The following is a 13,171-nucleotide window of genomic DNA, read 5'->3' as shown; positions in this document are numbered from 1 at the left end:
GCTGATCCTGGAGCCAGGCAGCCTGCACTGGAATGTGCAGCTGGGACACATAAGTTAACCTCTCTGTGCCCAGTCACCTCGTGGTCATAGCGGGGGGTGATAAGAATACCATCCGCATCACAGGGTTCTCGGGAGGGTGAAGTAGTTACTCTACTTGGAGCACATAGAACACTGCCCGGCTTGTGGCAGCACTCACTAAGACTGGGCTGGGATGATTATTCCCAAGGCCATCTTGTACACCTGCAGGCCCTGGGCTGGGCATTCAGCCCAATCCCAAGAGATCTCGTGAAAAGAGATTCTGGGAATTCCCTGGCGGTCCAGTGGTTAGGACTCCATGTTTTTACTGCCAAGGGCCCAGTTCGGGGAACTAAGATCCTGCAAGCCATGCAGCACAACACCCCCACCCCCCCAAAAAAAAGACAGATTCTGCCCCCACCCACAGTCCACACAGCAGGCAGAGCTATTTAGCTAAAATCTAACCATGTCAATTCTCTGCTTAACCACCCAAATCTGCCCCAGTCCCACTCCCACCCCCAGGTAAAGACATCAAACCCCTGTCATAGGCCCTTGAGCCCCTCTCCAGCCTCTCCTGATGCCCACTGCCTCTCATCAAGGCTCCAGCAACACCAAACTGCCTGTCGCTTCTCACCTCCACCAGCTGGCTCCTGCTGCCCCTCTGCCCAGCATGCCCTCACCAACCCTGCCTTTGCTAACTCCTAGTTACCCTTCAGGACCCTTAGACTCATGTCTCCCAGAAAGTGCTTTCTGACCCCGCCTGAGCAGAACCTGGTTCCCCCTTTCCTATATCCCTTGTGGGCACCTCCATCAGGCCAAATTGTATCCTAACTGTTCAGGTGACTGCTTCACACCAGACTGGGGGATCCTTGAAGGGAAAGGCCAGCACTGGGTCTTGCACATCTCGGTAAACTTAGCACGAGCACAGTGCCAGGCACACAGTAGGTGATCTGTAATGGTTGAGTGGAAAAACTGATGAGTGGATGACCAGGAACTAATAGAGCCCTAGCTTGTTTTGGCCACGCCGCGCAGCTTGTGGGATCTTAGTTCCCTGACGAGGGATTAAACCCGGGCCCTTGGCAGTGAGAGCGTGGAGTCCTAACCACTGGACCTCCAGGGAATTCCCTGTTCAGCTACTTTTTTTTTTTTTTTTTTTTTGCGGTATGTGGGCCTCTCACTGTTGTGGCCTCTCCCGTTGCGGAGCACAGGCTCCGGACACACAGGCTCAGCGGCCATGGCTCACGGGCCCAGCCGCTCCGCGGCGTGTGGGATCCTCCCGGACCGGGGCAGGAACCCGCGTCCCCTGCATCTGCAGGCAGACTCTCAACCACTGTGCCACCAGGGAAGCCCTCTTCAGCTACTTTAACAGATGATGTTGTTTGCCTGGGATTGGGATGAGCATCTCAAAACAGATACAGTTTCCATTTGCCTCAGCCATTGTTTTCCTCAGAATCACCTCTGTCTGTGTCTCAGGCATCCTCTGTACCTCTCTCTTTTCCCTGCTCTTACGCTTTTTTCTCTCCTTCCTTAACACTTTGTTTCTCTTCCTTGCTCTGTGTCGTATTTCTATACCCTTTGTTGCTTTGTATCCTTTTCCTCTCATCCTTCTTTTGTGCTTGAGTGGTGGTGGTCTGTTCTCTTGCCTCAAGGGTTTTAGGTGATTAGAGTACCCCTGGGTTCAGAAGAAAAAGAAGGAGATTTTGAAAGGCAGGAAATCAATCCTTATTGTGTGTCCAGAAGTTCCATACATTTTATTTCATATAATCTTAGTAACAAACTTATAGTATGGTATATCATCCAAGCAAGCTGGGTTATGCTTCTGTAACAAACAGCCTCAAAAGCTCAGGGGCTTTATGCAGCAAAGATTGATTTATTACTCCTGCCACTTATCAATGGTGGGTTGACTGAGGCTCTGCTCTGAGCCATCATTGTCCTAACCTCAGGACCTAGGTTGACAGAGCAGTCACTACCTAGAACGTCGCCATTTGCCATAGTAGAAGAAAGAGAGAATGTGAAAAAGCACAGCACACACTGGCTTTTAACACTTCCATGTAGAAGAGACACGTTTTAATTGGTCAAAATAAGTCACATAGCCATTCCTGGGTTAATTGGTAGGAGTTAAACGAGGTGGCGAAGTACAATCTTCCTAGGTATCTGGAAGGAAAGAGAGACTCACATATTGGTGAACAGGCCTGATAACCATGGTAGGTATTACTGCTCCCATTTTACAGATGAGGTGGCTGAGGCACAGGAAACTTATGTAGTTTGTTCAAGGACATGCAGTAAATGTCAGGGGTAGGGGGAGCTGAACCCATGCCTTTTGATTCCTGGGACAGTACCCTTGCCACTTCACGGGAGCTTTAGGATGCCTAAGCCTTGTCTACCCTTTTCTACCAGGTTTTTGGACTCTGCTGTGAAGACTGGTTTGCTGGTATGCCAGAGGCAAGATGCTAAGAAGCCCAGCTTTGCTCACCAACTTCTGCATCACATCTGGTGAGGGGCGTTGGAGTCTCTCCCCAAGGTGGGGTTTGGGAGGCTTCTAATTTCCAAGACAAAACCAGGTAGGTCACAAAACTTGGAGCACAGTCATTAGAAACCTTCTAGACAAAATTATCTGTGGTGATAGAAGTCAGAATAGCGGTTATTTCAGAGGCGGGCAAGAAAGGGGTTTTGCATATTGACTAGACAGATGTTTAAAGGAACCTTCTGGGGTGATACTATCTCGATCTGGATGGTGGTTAAATGGGTGAATACAAATGCAAAAATTTATCAAGCTGTACACTTAAGATTTGTACACTTTGCTATATGTCATTTATATCTCAATAAAAATGAGTAATAAAAAGAAATATTCTTCATCAAAATAAAAATATTTACTGTGCCAAAGATCCTATTAAGAGAATGAAAAGACAAGGTACCGAGTGGGAGAAAATATTTGCAAGTTATGTATTCAACAATGGATATGTATCCAGAATATATAAAGAACTCTCAAAACTCAACAGCAAGTAAACAGACAACCCAATTTAAAAAGTAGGCAAAAGACTTGAAGGGACACTTCACCAAAGAGGATAAAAGGAAAGCAAATAAGCATATAAAAAGTTGTTCAACGTTATTGGCCATTAAGGAAATGCAAATTAAAACCAGGATAAGGGACTTCCTTGGTGGCGCAGTGGTTAAGAATCTGCCTGCCAACGCAGGGCACACGGGTTCGAGCCCTGGTCCAGGAAAATCACACATGCCGCGGAGCAACTAAGCCAATGCACCGCAACTACTGAGACTGCGCTCTAGAGCCCGCGAGTCACAACTACTGAGCCCGCGTGCGCAACTACTGAAGCCCGAGTGCCTAGAGACCGTGCTCCATAGCAAAGAGAAGCCACCGCAATGAGAAGCCTGCGCACCGCAACAAAGAGTAGCCCCCGCTTGCCGCAACTAGAGAAAGCCCGGCGAGCAGCAACGAAGACCCAACGTAGCCATAAGTAAATAAATAAATTTATTTTTTTTCAGTAAATGTAATTAAAAAAAAAAACAGGACGAATTACCACTACAAATCTGTTAGAGTAGCAAAAAAAATTTTTAAATATTGACAGTGCTACCAAGCATTGGCAAAAAGGCAGCAACAGGAGCTCTCGTTCATTACTGGTGGAATGCAAAATCATCCTCTGGAACATAGTCTGGCAATTTCTTATAAAGTTAAAACACTTACTGCACAAGTGAATAATCCCCTAGGTATTTACCTGAGAGAAATAAAAACATGTTCACACAAAAACCTATACACTGTATGCTCATTAGCCGCCTACATTTGTAATTACCAAAAACTAGTTAAAATGGGTAAATGCATTACTTGGCTTATCCGTGCCATGGCACACAATCCAAAAACAAAAAGAAAGAAATTATTCATGCAACAGCTGAGGTGAATCTCAAAGGCATTATGCTGAGTGAAAAAATCTGGTCTCAAAAAGGTTACATGCTATATGATTCCATTTATGTGACATTTTAAAAAGACAAGGCTAAAGTGACAGAGAATAGATCAAAATAGCAAGAGGTTTGGTGGGGGGTGGGGCGGGCGGGAAGATGTGACTACAGAGGAATAGCACAGGGGAGTCTTGGGGGCAGTAGACCTGTTCCATATCTTGATTGTGGTTGTGATTAGACTCCAAATCCAGGGGCCAAGGAGCCCCATCTGCTTTGTTCACTCCTACACTCTCAGTGCCTGAGATGTGCGTGCTCATGGACGCAGTGAAGGAGTGTTCTAGCTCCAGCCCTGATTCATCTTGGCACACTTCGCAGGCTAGTCTATATTTAGCTACCTCTCCAGCTGCCTAATGGACACGCCACAGCTGGAAGGCATCACTAATCCCCCTTCACAACCCAGGCCTGGGTCACAAGATCTCCCTCCTGGAAAGCAGAGTCTCCAGCTGTCCTGTAGTTTGAAATTTGTAGATATTAGCAATCTGATGAGTCATTTTAATTTTTGAAGTACACTTTTATTGTAAAAGTAACATTTGTTCAACGTTTAAAAAAAAACTGTCTCAAAAAAAAAAAGTAGACCCCACCCTATTTCCCAGAAGCCATAATTGTTACTAGTTCCTTCTCTGTCTATCTAGAAACATTTATGTGTAAATAAGCATGTATATCTCTATATATGTAATAGATATGAATGAATTGATCCACAGCTCTTGGGGCACATGTAATGTCCCGTTTCTGTACGGACTCACTCGTATCAAATCTGGCTTCCACCCTGCCCATCACTGATGGTATTCTAGTGTCTGACAGTTTTCAGACTCCCTCCCTTGGATCAAACAAGGAAGTCAAGGCTTCTGCAATCCTGAGGAAACAGATGAGCGTCTGCTCCTCTGGCCACCTGGTCAGCATTGCCTTGCTCCTCATCCAGGCCTCGGGGGTCCAACAGAAACAGACTACTAGGCTGGCCTGAGCAATTCCTAATCGCCCAAGCATAGCATCAGCAAAGCTAGGAGAGAGGGAAAAAAGCATCAACTTTGGAAATTTGATGTTTAAGAAGCAGAAGAAAGAGGAGGAGGAGATGGAGAGAGCAGGAGGGAGTCAAAGTAATCAGGCATCTAGGAAAAATCACAAATCTATAGTACATCCTTAAAGCTGTTTTTGGTTTCATGTAGTTCTTTTATTTTTAATTACGCTGGGGGGGCAACATAACATTTTCTGTTTTTCTCTATAGTCTTGATCTGGCCTTACCTGGGGGCAGTTGTTGAAGTTCTGAAAATACCCAGTACAGAGCACCTGGGCGCAGTTCTCACGGATGCCGGCAGCCAATACCGTCCGAGAGGCTGCTCTTGAAAAGGCCCAGCTCTCCACATGTCCTGGAGAAACTGGATCCCCTCTTTTTTCTCTGAGTCCCCAGAGGTCCAAGCGCCATCCAAGAGGTAGGTTACTGCCTGCCTCTTCATCCTTCCCTTTCAGACCAGACATCCAGCACCTTCCAAAACCAAGGCCTACGTTGGTGTGGGCTTCCTATAAACCCCCACCCAGTCTGATTCTTACTTTTCTTTCTAAAACACACAAAAAAGCCAAACCGCTCAACGGTCAGGAAACCCACAACTTCAAGGACTCAAAGTCCTGACTACGCAGAAGAGGAAGAGAAGAATTCCTTTATCCCTTGTTAATTCTCAATAGATTATTGTTACAATAAATTCATAATAGATGGTTCTGCTATATAACATATTGTTTAAATTTTCTTATTTCTTCAAATATGTCTGTTGGGAAAGTTATTGTAGGGAGATCAATTAATAATCATTGATGAAATGTTTCTTGGATGAAGAAACCCATAATGGTCATAGTGTGGGAGATTTAAAGAAAGGAAAAGAGGATTCTTCTGAGAAATTTTAGTCCACTTTAGAAAACAAAATGCATACACTATCTGAGAAACTCTTTGAGGACAATGCAGGCCAGTGGATACTTATGGAGCATATACTAATAAAAGCTAATATTTGCTGATATCCTACTAGGTGTCAGGCACTGTACTAGCCCTCGGGATACCACAACTAACCAGATGGAGATGCCTCCTGCCCTACAGAGTTCAAAAGGACAGACATGAAACATATAGAAATGAGGTGGTAACTCTTAAAAAAGGGAGAGTACAGGCTGCCATAGGAATGCAGAGCCAGAGAACTAAACACAGGATGGGGTGTCAGGGAAGACCTCCCTTAGAGACAGACCTTTAAACCGAGACTTGCAAGTGACAAACCAAAATAGAAAGACATCAGGGCTGGGGGAGGGGAAGCTGAGTTTATTGCTTAACAGGCAAGGGAGAGCCATGTCCCTCAAGAAATGAGTCCAGTGGGTCTCCCTAAGAAGAAACTGAAAGGCCAAAATATAGATCCAAAAGGAGGAAGCTCACCAATAAAGCAGGAATTGAGTTCTGGTTTCTGGCTCACAAAGGGGGTTGTACACTCTACCATCTTCAGTTCTCAGTTCTCAAAAGAGTAGGTGATTCTCAAAGAGGTCCAAGACAGGTCCTGTGATGCCTCAATGGACTCGGGTCAAAAGGGGGCAAAACCATATCTGCTTATTCTAAAGCTAGATAGATTTCTTCTTATAAAGACCCAATAGCAGTGGGGCAGGCAGAGGACGAAAGGAAGGTGATGGAGGGGTTAGATTTGCAAGAGATCTGGACAAGTTTGAGGAACCAAGAGAAATTCAAGTTACAGAAGCATGGGGGCAGAGAGAAGAGTGGTGCTTAGAGGATGCTGGTGAGATGGGCTAATCAAGAAAGACCTGGTAGGCCATATGCTATGGACTGAATTGTGCTCCTCAAAACTCATATGTTGAAGCCCTAAACCCCAATGTGACTATATTTGAAGATAGGGTCTCTAGGAAGTAATTAAGGTTAAATGAGGTCCTAAGGGTGGGGCCCTAATCTGATGGGATGGGTGTCCTTATAAAAGATACAAGAGGGTCTTCCCTGGTGGCGCAGTGGTTGAGAGTCTGCCTGCCGATGCAGGGGACACGGGTTCGTGCCCCAGTTCGGGAAGATCCCACATGCCGCGGAGCAGCTGGACCCGTGCGCCATGGCCGCTGAACCTGTGCGTCCGGAGCCTGTGCTCCGCAACGGGAGAGGCCGCAACAGTGAGACGCCCGCGTACCGAAAAAAAAAAAAAAGATACAAGAGAGCTCTCTCTGCCCATGTGTGCACAGAGAAGAAAGAGGCCATATGAGCACACAGGGAGATGGTGGCCACCTACAAGTCAAGAGAATATGCCTCAGAATTAGACCTACCTTGCTGGCACCTTGATCTTGGGCTTCCAGCCTCTAGGACTATGAGAAATAAATTTTTGTTGTTTAAGCCACTTAGTCTGTGGTATGTTGTTATGTTGCCTGAGCAGATTAATATACCATATTAAGAATTCTGAACTCAACATCAAAAAAAAATTTTTTTTAATGGGCAGAGAATCCAATAGACATTTTTCCAAAGAAGATATACAGATGGCCAAGAGGCACGTGAAAGGATGTTCAACATTGCTGATCAGGGAAATGCATATCAAAACCACAATCACCACATACCTGTCAGAATAACGATTATCAAAAAGACCACAAATAGCAAGTGTTGGCCAAGATGTAAAGAAAAGGGAACCTAGTGCTCTGTTGATGGGAATATAAATTGGTGCAGCCACTATGGAGAACAGTGTGGATTCCTCAGAAAGTTAAAAGTAGAACCATTATATGATCCAGCAATCCTACTTCTGGGAATTTATCCAAAGAAAACAAAAACATTAATTTGAAAAGATATATGCACCCATATGTTCATTGCAGAAATTATTGACAATAGCCAAGATATGGAAGTAACCTAAGTGCCCATCAATAGATGAATGGATAAAGAAGATGTGTCACACACACACACACACACACACACACACACACACACACACACACACACACTGGAATATTACTCAGCCATAAAAAGAATGAAATCTTGCCATTTGCAACAACATGGATGGACCTAGAGTATGTTATGCTAAGTGAAATAAGTCAGACAGAGAAAAACAAATACTGTATGGTTTTACTTATATGTGGAATCTAAAAAACAAAACAAATGAACAAACAGAACTGAACAGAAACAGAGTCATAGACGCAGAGAACAAGCAGGTGCCAGAGGGGAGGTGGGTGGGAGAATAAGAGGAATAGGTGACAGAGACTAAGAGGTACGAAAAGTACAAACTTTCAGTTATATAAAAATAAATGAGTCACAGGTACAAATGTGCAGCGTGAGGATTATAGTTAATAATTATGTAATATCTTTGTATGGTGACAGATGACAACTAGACTTACCATGGTGATCATTTTGAAATGTATAGAAATATCAAATCACTATGCTTCGCATCAGGAATTAACATAGTGTTATAGGTCAGTTATAGGTCAAAAACAAACAAACAAACTCATAGAAAAAAAAGATCGGATTTGCAGTTACCAGAGGCAGGGAGCGGGAGGGAGGGGGAATCAGATGAAGGCAGTCAAAAGGTATAAACTTCCAGTTATAAGTTCTAGGGATGTAATGTACAGCATGATAAATACAGTTAACACTATGGTCCATTATATATGAAAGTTGTTAGAGAGTAAGTCCTAAGAGTTCTCATCACAAGGAAAAATATTTTTCTCCATTTCTTTAATGTATCTATATGAGATGATGGATATTCACTAAACATATTGTAATCATTTCATGTCATACATATGTCAAATCATTATGTTGTACACCTTAAACTTACACAGTGCTGTATGTCAATTATATTTCAGTAAAATGGAAGAGAAAAACAGAAGACTTTTGAACATATTCCTAAAAGCTTGGTGGCAAGCCTCTGGGGCTTTAAGCAAGGGACAGACATGCTCACACTCAGATCTGGGAAGGCTCACTCTGGCTGAAACTCGGAGAAGGGGTCTGACCAGGGCAAGACTGGAGGCAGTGAGATAAGGTAAGAGGTGGGGTAGGCACGCAGGCTGGAGGTGATGGAGACTTGGAGCGTGGTGACAGGGAGGTGAGGGAAAGTGGAAAGACTGGAGAGATCTTTACAAGGGAAAATCAATGGGACTTGGGGGCTGATGAAGGAAGGGGGTGCTCCAGAGGCCCCCAAGGCACAGTGGAAAAGAGCACTGGGCTGGGAATCTCAAGATCGAGGTCTAACTCCCAATCAACCACCAGTCAACTACCCGGCGGCTTTGGCCAAGTCACTTTACTGCCCTTCACTGCTTTCGTTTCCTCATCTTGTAGGACGAGATAAAGCCTGTTGATCTTATGATACCACTCAATTCTACTATCCTCTGATTCTACAAAGTAAATGCATTACTAAGGACAAAATAAAACCATGGTGTCACCTCCCCCCAAGGTTTAAGGACCCTTCCTCTATGTGTTACTCAATACCATTGATCATCATATACTTAAAGATGTACTCAAATGTTGCATTTACTGGTCTGTCTCCTTCAGAAGGCTAAGTGCTCCTTGAGGGCAAGAACTGGGTATCCTGTACCTGGAACCAGGTCAGGCATATGGTAATTGATTCACTGTATCTGTGAAATTGACTATTTTGAAGTGCAGAGAGAACAGACACACAGTTATTCAAGAAGGCATCTTGGTGCCATGTATTGTGTTTTTTCTGTATCCAGAGCACTGTGGTGGATGCTAGGGTCATCTGAATAAACAAGAAAACCAGTCATGGACCTTACGTCAAGTCAAGTGGCCAAGACAGACGTTAAACACACGAGGACAAAAATTATGGTTTATTTCTAGTTGTGGCAAGTGCCACAAGGAAAAGTACGGGGTATTGTGAATGTGTAATAGGGAGACCTAACTGAGAGAGTGGCCTTTATGATAATAAGGGTGAGTTGATTGACTCACAGAACTAGGAAGGGAAGAGAGAAAGAGAGGGGGACAGAGGGAGAGACTTTTAGGAATAATAAGGAATAATAAAAAGGAATAATAAGCATGCATGGAGGCCTGAAGCAGGAAGGAGTTCTGATGAGAATACGGGAAGGAAATCCGCTGGGATGGTAACGTTAGCTACACTGGGATTGTGGAATTTTGGGTACTTTTTATTTGCTTTTGTTTGTATACATTTTGCATTTCACAGATTTTCCACAACAAACACACGTTATTTTAATCATTGGAGGGGAAAAAAACATTGTTAGTTTAAACAAAATAATAAAGGATGTGGGGAGAATGGGTGTCATGGAGGAGGGGGCACATTCCAGAGGGACTGGTGACTTAAGCGGTGAGTAATCCCTACGTGGGGGAGAGCACAGGCATGTTGATGGGGCTAGAACAAAAGAGCAGGGGTGACTCACGAATGATACAGTTGAAGCTGGGCCGCCAAGGTCCATGAAGGTGAGGCTGAAGAGTTGGAGGTGATATGAAAAGTCATAGTGAGCTACTTTCAAAGGGCCTGAGCAGGGGAGGTAAGCATTTTAGCAAAGGGGAGCAGGATGGGGAGAAACCAGAGAGAGAAGGAGTCTAAGAGGTCCCTTCGGGGCTGGTGGGGGAGAGCGGGGACCTGGTAAGGCCAGTAGTCCTACAACACAGCGTAGTTGGTCCTTTGTTACTTCACGGGCATCGAGGGGTTAGGCTGCCCTATGCTTTCTGCCCCACAGTGGAAGTGGAAATTGTGTTTTCTGAAGGTCCTTCCTGATCTGCAACCTCTGAGAAATAAACTGCTAGCCTGGGGACATTTCTAAAGAGATAAAGTCAAAAATTGGTTTTCGGGGGCAGAGGTGGCAGGGCACAGGCAGGATTTGGAAAATTGGGGCCTGATATAAGTTCTAAGATGTCCTCCCACCCACTCCTGATCTAGATAAGCACCCCTGCCACCCACACTGGATACTTGGCCAGGATTTCCTCCTGAAGCTGTGAAGCATTTTTAGGGCTGGGATGTGAGTTGGGGAGGGGGCGGAAATTGGCTCCCCACTCCCCTCTGAGCTGAACCTACAGGAACTACCTCAACCACTTCCCTTCTAGGCTTTTCCCCCCTCTTCCCATGTGGTTCCTTCAGATCACCATCTGATTGCCCCAACAGAACTCTTCTTGGCATCTCCTCTCACCCCACACTCCTGACATGGGTGCTGCCCACTCAGAGAGATGAGGACCAACTTCGTCCTGGCCTTCTACCCAGCCCGGAAGCTGAGTGCAGCACCAGAGTCTGTGCCCTAGACCTCTCCTGCTCTCTTGAGAAAAGAGATGCAAAATCATATTAAATAATGATATTAAATCACCATGTTAGATCAGTGTATCAAGTGCAGGACTGGTCAGTCAGCAGCTGAGGGATCACTATCCGTTGCCCCGTAGTTGGCCCTGGGCTACTGTGAGGATGGAGGAGACAGGGGCACTGAAGGAGCAGTCCCGCTGTTTGGAGGCATCAAGTTCTTAATAAAAGTAACTTCAACCCAGAAGACCTGGGTTCATGTCACAGCTGAGCTCTTGCTAGCCTAGTCATCTGAAGGGTAGCCCACTTACCCCTCTAAGCCCCGTAGTTTCTTCAACTGTGAAATGGTCGTGATAGCTAGTTTAGGATCAAATGATGCAGTGTCTGAGAAAAATAGACTTAAAAGGAGTTCTTCCTTCCACAGGAATCTATTGTGAGGCTATCACTGCTCAAAATGTTCAGGATATAAAGATAAAGAAGACAATCGTAACAGGCCAGTCCCCTGCCCTCAGGAAGTTCCTCCAGTTGCTGTTATTACTGATGACTGTTGAATAAATGGGGCCACTCATAAGAAGCAAATGGAGAGTTCTGACAGAGGATGAAAGGCTATATTTTCCAAAGATGGGTATCCTCCTCCGATACCCTTCTTATCCCGTGACTGACACGCCAGGGTGGGATCGTGTTCCTTCCCCTTGAATCTGGGTGGGGCTGTGACTGCCGTGACCAATGGAGTAGGGGGAAAGCAATGTAGATCATAAAAAAGTGAAGTCATAAAAAGTATATGGTTCATGCCTGGTTCTCTTTCTCAGTAACGCAGACACCATGCAAGAGAGGCCCAATCTAGATCAAGGGAGAGGAACCGAGGCCCCCAGCCAATAGCCAGCATCCACTGCCAGACGTGTGAATGAAGGATCCTGCAGACGGATGGTTCCAGTCTCCAGCTTTCCAGTCTTCCAGCCTCGACCCCAGACATCATGGAGCAGAGGCAAGCCATCTCCACCCCCACTGCACTCCATCCAAACTCCTGATCCACAGAACCCATAAAGGTAACAAAGAGTGTCATGCCCGCTAAGTCTTGGGGTAATCTTTTAGGCAACATTAGATAACCAGAACATAGAGTGACCTTAGGAGGAGCAAGAATGAGCAGCATAGAAACTGAAGGAGAAAGTACCCTAGACGAGTTGAGTTAGTCAGATGGAATGACATTAAATGTGGAAAGCGTTACTAGCCTCGACCACATGGTTTCTAACCTCGTCCTGCTGTGAAATTGTTCCCTCAAAGACCACCAACAACCTCCCAGCTGACTAAAGTCAAAAACACCTCACCTTTTTCTCCATACTCATTCTCCTTCAACTTCTTTCCTTGACTTCCAGTCTTAATATAAGGTCAACTACCACACGGACATGCTTCTCTACCGGTCTCTGCTTTGCTTTACTCATTGGTTCCTCTTCTCCCTCCCACCTTCCCACTAGGCTGTAACCAACTTACTTTCCAAAGGCTTGCTCCCCTCTCTCTATCCATGGCCCTCAAAGAGCTCCTTCTTCTTCTTCTTCTTTTTTTAAATATTTATTTATTTGGCTGCGCCTGGTCCTACTTGCAGCACACAGGATCTTCGTTGCTGCCGTGTGGGATCTTCCTTGTGGCATGCAGGCTCTTTAGTTGCGGCATGCGGGCTCTAGCTCCCTGACCAGGGATTGAACCCAGGGCCCCTGCATTGGGAGCACGGAGTCTTAACCACTGGACCACCAGGGAAGCCCCGGGCTCACTCCTTCTTGACGAAACTATCACCTGTGTGCAGAGTCTCCCACTCCAATACCTCCATAACCAGTCCTGTTCATCGACATGAACGCCTATCTTGTATTGCCAGTTTCCCTCTAGTCGTGTGCCAATACCTTATTTCTTTGCCACCTCAAGTCCAACACATCCAAAATGGACCCACTGTAATGGATGCTATCTGGGCCTCACCCAGATCATCTTTACCAGCTGGTCTACTCATCCCCCAG

The 13,171-nt window shown here is 45.4% G+C and overlaps 1 long non-coding RNA gene across 4 annotated transcripts in view; it reads left to right on the top strand.

The window, feature by feature from the left end:
- Positions 1-12,073, top strand: part of LOC117313804 (uncharacterized) — a 93,538-nt gene extending 81,465 nt beyond the window's left edge. For 3 of the 4 annotated variants that reach the window (XR_012323969.1, XR_012323971.1, XR_012323970.1), the window contains 5 exons: positions 2,413-2,576; positions 5,207-5,411; positions 8,776-8,951; positions 9,640-9,768; positions 11,593-12,073. This is a non-coding gene — a long non-coding RNA (uncharacterized lncRNA). The remainder of the gene's footprint in view (positions 1-2,412; positions 2,577-5,206; positions 5,412-8,775; positions 8,952-9,639; positions 9,769-11,592) is intronic. The other variant, XR_004528388.2, reaches the window with a different exon arrangement.
- Positions 12,074-13,171: the final 1,098 nt, after the last annotated feature.

This window comes from Tursiops truncatus, chromosome 10, assembly GCF_011762595.2.
Source record: "Tursiops truncatus isolate mTurTru1 chromosome 10, mTurTru1.mat.Y, whole genome shotgun sequence".
NCBI classification, from domain to species: Eukaryota; Metazoa; Chordata; class Mammalia; order Artiodactyla; family Delphinidae; genus Tursiops; species Tursiops truncatus.
The sequence above is the reverse complement of the archived record's forward strand: the minus strand, read 5'-3'. Positions and strand labels throughout refer to the sequence as shown.